This window comes from Garra rufa, chromosome 12, assembly GCF_049309525.1.
Source record: "Garra rufa chromosome 12, GarRuf1.0, whole genome shotgun sequence".
NCBI lineage: Eukaryota > Metazoa > Chordata > Actinopteri > Cypriniformes > Cyprinidae > Garra > Garra rufa.
In genome coordinates, this window is record NC_133372.1 from 19,056,187 (window position 1) to 19,063,996 (window position 7,810).

A 7,810-nucleotide genomic window follows, 5' to 3' on the forward strand; every position below is an offset into this window, starting at 1 on the left:
AAAAAAATAATAAAAAAAATACAGTTTACTCAAGATATATTTTCTGAAGATGAGTCTTAATATTTTAAAGAAATGTTTGTGGTTTTCAATAAATTAGAACACTTAAGATTCACACTATGGCAAGCCATATTTTAAGATATAAAGTCACAATTGTGAGAAGATGAAGTTAATAAAGAGATAAAATCACATTATTTATTTATTTATTTATTATTATTATTCCATAGTTTTATGCTTAAAAAAAATAAGATATAAAGTCACAATTGTGAGAAATAAAGTTACAATTATAAAAAAAAACAAAATAAAATATTATTTATTTATTTATTTAACGCCCATAGATTTATGCTTTAAAAAAAAAATCAAACAAACATATATTTTCTGAAGATGAGTTTTAATATCTCAAGCAATTTTTGTGGTTTTTAATAAATAAAGAACATATTTATTTATTTATTTTACTTAAAAACAAGACACAAATACTCATAAATAAACACATTTCTAGTGTTCTTGTCATATTTTATATATCAAAAGACAGTTAAGTGACTTTTTCAAGTGTCAGCCATTTGATTATCGTTGAGCAACTTCATCATAATAACTAATATTCTCTGTCAGCTCAATACTTGTGCTTTTGACGTTCTTCAGGACTGTGTCTTCATCATCTTGGCGGCTTTCTTTGAATAAGAGGTTGCCACCTAGGCTTATCCTCTTCCACTCAAGGCGTAAATCTCCAGGTCTTCCTCTAAAACTCTCTTTAGGGTTAATTCCTCTAGTTCTTATCCACTGACACCCTTTAAAACTTTTCCCTCCTTCTGTCTTTCAAGTGTCTCCTTAAAAGTGAGCACGCTTTTCTCTCATCTCTCCTCCACTTTTGGGAGAAAAAAAAATGTTAATCATTACTTGAATTCAGATGGAAAGGAGCTTATCCTGTGATGTGGATGAGACCAGTGGCTGCTTGCCTCGTTGTTAAACTAAAAGCAGTATATGATGCTTTCACAATGATTCTATCCAATACACCTCTCACCATTTGCTGCTCTGTCTTAATAGAAAAATAGATAACTTGATAGAGGACATTTCATGCTCTGAACTTCAGATATTGGAGAATAGCCTTTAGTGGCTCCGTCAAACGTGTTATTTGTTTTCTGTGCCTTTCCAAACCCGTAAGACCTTCATAGACAGCGGTGTTAATTTTGACAGCAAATTTTGATTTAGTCTTAGTCATAGTCTTTTGATTAAAATGCCATTTAGTTTAAGTCATGTTTTAGTTATCTGAATTGTTTTAGCTTTAGTCTAGTTTCAGTCAACTAAATATCATAAGATTTTGGTCAACTAAATCTACAGTAGGTTTAGTCGGCTAAAATCTAATGGGTTTAGTTACGGTGTAGTGCATTTATTTAAAAAAAAAATCTCTAAAAATAACAAACTCATTGTATAGGTTTGATATTAAGGATTTATCATAATAGACAGATTTAACTCATGTGACACACTACGTGCCTTTATATTAAAATTAAATAAAACCACTTCTCATGAACAAACAGGAACATGGTCTTCTTTTCAATGAAATACGAATGGTTATATAAGCTAATTATGCATTCTTTATAACAACTTGTTTGCCACATTCTTGATTTTTTAAAGCAGACATATTTATTTATTTAAATAATTTTTGATTAATCTTTATTAGAGCTACTAAAGTGATTCAGTCAAGAGCAGTGAGTGATTTTCCATCTTTCTTTTGATTCTTGATTAACATCAATACCACAGACAATAGCAACTTAATTAGTCTTCTGTCCCTTTAAAAACTAATGTACGGATGCAATGTACTGATACACATCTGATATTTACCCAACTGTTTACATTCACCTAAGACGTAACCGAGTGTGTTTACATGAATACTCAAAATGGACAATTCAACATTGTTTTGTATGTATTTCTCCATTCATGAGACGCGAAAGAGTGCTTGTGTGCTGTGTAAAAGGCGTTGCTTTAGTGTCTGCGCTCAGAAAACCGGACCAAATTGAGTTCTCTTTTGAATCGTCAAATTTTTCCATGTCTGCTCTTTTCTTACTCCCAGATATTGACATTTTTTAACGTTTTATGAGATGTGCAGTAAATGATCAATAAGCTTTGATACAGTTTAAACGTAAGCATCTAACCTTCTAACCACACAGCAGATTTGTTTTGAATGAATCTTTCCCCAAAACATCCCTCCCTAACATTTTTGTCTTGTTTTGATTCGTTGATGAAAATGTCAATAGATTTTTGCCATATTTTTTGTCATTCAAAATGAGTTTTTGTTTCGGTATGTCTCGTTTTCGTCAGAGAAAAAATGTTGCAACTACATACAGTATGGGTTTGGAGCAACATGAGGGTGAGTAATTAATGACAGAATTAAAATTTTTGGTTGAACTATCCCTTTAATATTGTGGAAATTGTGACAGAAATCTGTTGTAACTTTATAAATTCCCTTAATTTCTTTTAAAAAAGGCAAAATAGCATCGTAACTACTACATTCAAGGCAGTAAGAACGTCGTTAAAATAATTTAAAAAAAAAATCACGTTAAAAAATGTTCCTGTGGGCACTGAGTGGTGCTAAAAGAGTGTTAATTTTTTCCCCAGGAACAGATGAACGTACATATGGTATGTTTTATGTAACGTTGGTTTTGTATGTGTCACCGCAGTTCTGACTTGAAATATCCGTTGAGTGGCGCTATAACTCTAATTCTCTGTGACGTTTTAAAATAATGTACCATCTGCGCTACACCTAAACCTACTCCATAGTATAAACAAAAGTGAATGCGATGTAAAAACGCAATCGCAAGCATGCCGTTTTAGCTTTTTTTTTCTCTCATCTTTCAGCTCTCTCATAATGAGCCATGTTTTTCACAGGATTTGTACCCAAGGATTCTGCATCCTAAGTCCAATTCCATGCCAGCTGAGCTACCAAGCAAGCTTGTTACATCTGGAAAGCAAAACATATGGAGCTGTAATCATAACTGAGTACAAAAATAATTACGAAGTCCTTGCTGTTTTACCGCCTCTAGTGTTCATTTGTGTTGGAAACTGCAGTGATTTCTTATTGTTACGCATTTCGTGTCTTGCGAAAAAGTTCCCACAGGTAGATTTTCGTCATGAGATCAGGTAGAATAAAGTTATTATGTTTGTCTTTGTTGCGCACAAAAACGTATTTACAACATTAACCTTTATAACATTACGGTTGAACCACAGATGTCACATGCACTATTTTAACAATGCCTTTACTACTTTTCTGGGTCTTGTGTCAGTTGCGTTTCTGTCTAAGATGAACAAAGGTCATACAGGTTTGGAACAACATGAGGGTGAGTAATTAATGACATAATTTAAGTTTTTGGTTGAACTATCCCTTTAATATTGTGGAAATTGTGGCAGAAATCTGTTGTAACATTATAAATCCCATTAATTATTAAATAATAGTATCATATAAAATAATATTTGTATGTTTTTATTGATCCTTTTAGGCAATTAATTAAACTTAGCTTTGTCACAGTGCATTACGGGATTGCCTTCTCTGTAGGGATTCATGTGATTCTGCCACTGAATTTAGCTAAAAGAAGGTAGTATAATAGAATATTTGAGAACATAGTGAGGTAGCAATGAAACAGAGCAACTGTGTTTAAATTCTGTCATTTTGGACACAGTTTTGGATGTTTGCGAAATAAAAAGAGAACTAAAGAGCAAGAAGAAAGCAAAGGAATGTCATTTCTATCCGTTTAAGTGCATTACACTGGCTAATTAAGCAGTCTGATGCAATTTGTATCGCTAAGACCTTCCGCCGGTGCGATGCAGTCTGACTAGAGGAGGTCATGAGGTTGCTGGTGGAATTCGAGCCTAACGAAGCTACTGGACTGAATGAATAAGTTGGGATAGTTGATTCAATTTACATCAGTACCGCAGCCAACCATTGTTCCGACCGCAGTCTGTTTGGGATTTGCTAGTTTAACTCCTCTTATTTAACCCCTGTGCCCCTCTTCCTCCATCCCTCCACTCCTCCCCACCTCAGGCTGAACTCATTTGGGCTCCTGCATGGGAAGGTCCTGGGGCGGATTCAATCAGCCGCAGCCTTAATTGGCTCTCAGGCATTCAAATTGAAACCGATGGAGAACTAATAACAATTGCCCTACTGGTTTGTAGCTGTAGAAACCGAGGGAAAATTAGTTGTGGTGCCAGAGCGCTGCACTTTTTAATTGCAGGCTGGATTTTGGTGGGTTTGGTTGAGAGAACCATTAAACACACTCACACACATACGCACAAGCACATGCACACACCCTGAGGGCTTCTCTTTGTTTCCACGACCTCAGAGTGATTTTGTAACATGACTGTGACTGGAATTTCTATTGGCCATATGAGTTTGTCTATGTGTGTGTGTGTGTGTGTGTGTGTGTGTGTGTGTGTGTGTGTGTGTGTGTGTTGCCCTCCGGTCCATTCCGCCATGTCATCACCTTCCACCTCTCAGTCATGTAGACAAATGAAAACACACACACTCTCAAACACACACAGGTGTTCAGAGGGGCCTTCTCTCAGTTTTAACAGACAGTTCAGACACGTCCCACACTCTGAGCTGCGGCTAATGTTTACTGAAAAGCAGTTCATCGAAAAGCCCCGAGTTCATCGCGGCCATTATTGCACAGCGTGTTTTGACAACTGCGGATGAAAGGGTGGTAGAGGCATGATGGTGAGAGGAAGACGAGGCCTTTACGAGTAAAGCATTCCTACTAAATGCTGGTGGTGACCTCTTGATCTGTCTGGAAAGCTGCACCAGCAGATGGTAGAACTCACAGGATGATTCTTAAGTCAATATTTAAGTTTATAGAGATGGTCCTGAAATCATATATCATATCACTAATTCTATTAATCCCAATAGTAACAACCAAAATGATTAACCAAATAACTACATATCCCTTACAAAGTTAAGGGATATAATAATACTTAATTATTGCCATATTCAAATGGTACCATGGTATCCACTGTGAAAAAGTGATTAATTGTGCACTTGTAGTGTGCTTTTCTCATGTTAAAAATGGGTGTGCACATAATACAATACTAATTAAATAAAAGGTCACTTGAGTGCACTTTATTACCATGTTTCAGAAAAAAAAAAAAAAACATTAAATAGTGCTTTGTAATAATGTCAAATTAGCTTAACTAAAGTAATTGTGTTTCCCCTTCAGTTGTTTCACTACGACGTTACATATGGGAACTCCCTTGAGAGTCCAATCATCTCTGAGCCTTATTCAAAAGGCCAATGAAAATTGGCGAGTGGCATTTGCCACTCCCCCATACATACGGGTATATAAGATGGCGGCATGCAGCCAGTCATTCAGATTTTTGCTTCGAAGCCTTCATGCTCGAGCCGCTATGAAAGAAAGACGTTCCTGCGAGTTTGCTCTCCCGCTGGCATGCTGCCGATCGAAAAGAGCAAATACCTAAAAGAGTGTTTTGGCAGCCACCAGCGGGATCCTGCGGGCGGCCGTTTTCACGGCCAGTTAAGCCTCCTGCACTCCAGCGAGCAAGCCCCATTGAGTGCACAGTGTGTCGCGGTTTCCTCCCTGGGCAGACCGGGACTAAAAGAGCAATTTCTCACAGCTGTGTTCTTTTCAGAATGGTTTTCCGGCCGTGCACTGCTGGATGTGGCAGTTTCCTCACCTCTGAGGACGGACATGAACACTGCCTCACATGCCTGGGCCGAGAGCATGCTGGGGAAGCGTTCACGGATGGTATGTGCGTTCACTGTGAACGCATGGCCATGGTCATGCTCCTTTGCTAGGTGGCTCCCCTCATTGTCCCGTGGCTCGTCGTTAAGCCGCCAATGCTTTTTGGCCGCCATGGCGAGGCACGAGGGGGAATTACGAGTCACCGTGCAGAACGTGCCGCCGGCCGGCAAGGCCCTGCGACCTTCTGCACCCCACTGTGGCCCCGTCGAGTGGCCAGAGCAGTACGCTTCCCCACAGCCTGGGCTGAGCGCCTCCTTTGGCGCTCCACAAGAGGAAGAGATGTCTGTCGCAGCATCAGAGGGAGAGTCTGACGGTGAAGCAGACATCTCGGCGGGTCTGACATGGACGCTGAACTCTCAGCTATGCTCCTCCGAGCCGCCAGGGGGATTGGCATGGAGGTGCCTCACACGCCGCCGGCCGATCACTCTAGGCTGGACGATTGGTTCCTGGGGAAGGCGCCTGCGGCACCGCCGTGCCCTCCCCCTGTTCCATTCTTTCTAGAGGTGCATGAGGAGCTGATTAAAACATGGCGGGCGCCTTTTTCATCTCGCCCGCGCTCCGGCTCCTCCTCCCTCGCAACCCTCGATGGCGGGGCAGCCCGGGGATACGAGTCAGTTCCCCAGGTTGAGCGCGCTGTCGCGGTGCATTTATGACCACGTGGTGCTGCCACCTGGCGTGACCGGCCGCATCTACCCTCCAGAGTGTGTGAGCGCTCGTCCGCTCTCGCGGGCCGCGTGTATCGCGCTGCTGGACCGGCTGCTTCCGCCCTGCACGCCATGGCCACCTTACAGGTCTACCAGGCGTAGGCACTAAAACAACTGCACGAGGGTGGTCCTGATCAAGAAGTGATGCAGGAACTCTGTGCCGCCACCGACTTCGCCCTCCGGGCGATGAAGGTCACGGCACGGTCTCTTGGTCAGGTGATGTCCACGGCCGTGGTCCAGGAGCGACATCTATGGCTCAATCTGGTGCAGATGGCAGACGCCGACAAAGCTCGCTTTCTCGACGCTCCCATCTCCCAGAGCGGCCTATTCGGCGACACTGTCGAGGACTTTGCCCAGCAGTTCTCAGCAGTCCAGAAGCAGACGGAGGCCATCAAACACATCTTGCCCCGCCGAGAAGCTACCATCCCGCCGCCGGTGGCCCAGCCTCCGCCTGCCCGTCGTCGAGGGCGCCCCCCCTGGCCCCCAAAAAACCAGCTCTTACACCTGCTGAGGCCCACGATGCCAGGCTGGCGGCCCGGTGCATAGCTGGCCGCGGGAGAGCGGCGCCGCCCGCCTCTCAGGGACTGGCCACAAACACCCACAAAAGATCTGCGAAACGTCCCTGATGCGGGCAACCCAGAGGTGATGGAGATTGCTCTTCGGGGGACGATGACATCAGTGCCCCCACTCCCGGTGGAGGGCCGGGAGCCACTGTGTATTCAAACACTGCCGGTACCGATGGTACCCACAATTAAAAAAAAAGAGCAATTTTCCTCACCTCTGGGGTTCCGGCCCCGAGTTCCCCTTTCGAGCAGCACTTACACTCCTCAGAACCGGACTCGGAGCCTCATATCGCCAGCGCGGGAACCAGGGAAGAAGGTAAGCGCTGTTTATGGCAGTCTGACGTTTCTCCAGGACGTTCATCCTTCTGGGTTCAGTCCTCTACCCCCCCTCCCCCCAGGCTGCCCCACCGTGGTCACGTCAGTCAACGTTCCCTTGATACCCCTGGCGACTCGGCTGGGATCCTGGCTTCAGCTTCCCAGCCCCTCCCGGTGGTTGATACGGACGGTATGTCTCGGCTATGCGATTCAGTTCGCCAGGCGTCCGCCCAGGTACAGAGGCGTCCTGTTCACTATTGTCCATTCGGACACGCATGCCGCTGTCCTGCGTGCGGAGGTCGCAGTCCTACTGGCGAAGGATGCGATCGAGCCTGTCCCTCCAGCCGAGATGAAGTCAGGGTTCTACAGTCCCTACTTCATTGTGCCCAAAAAGAGCGGTGGGTTAAGACCCATCCTGGATCTCAGAGCCCTGAATCGGTCCCTTCTCAGGTTGCCGTTCAAGATGCTCACGACGAAGCGCATGTTAACA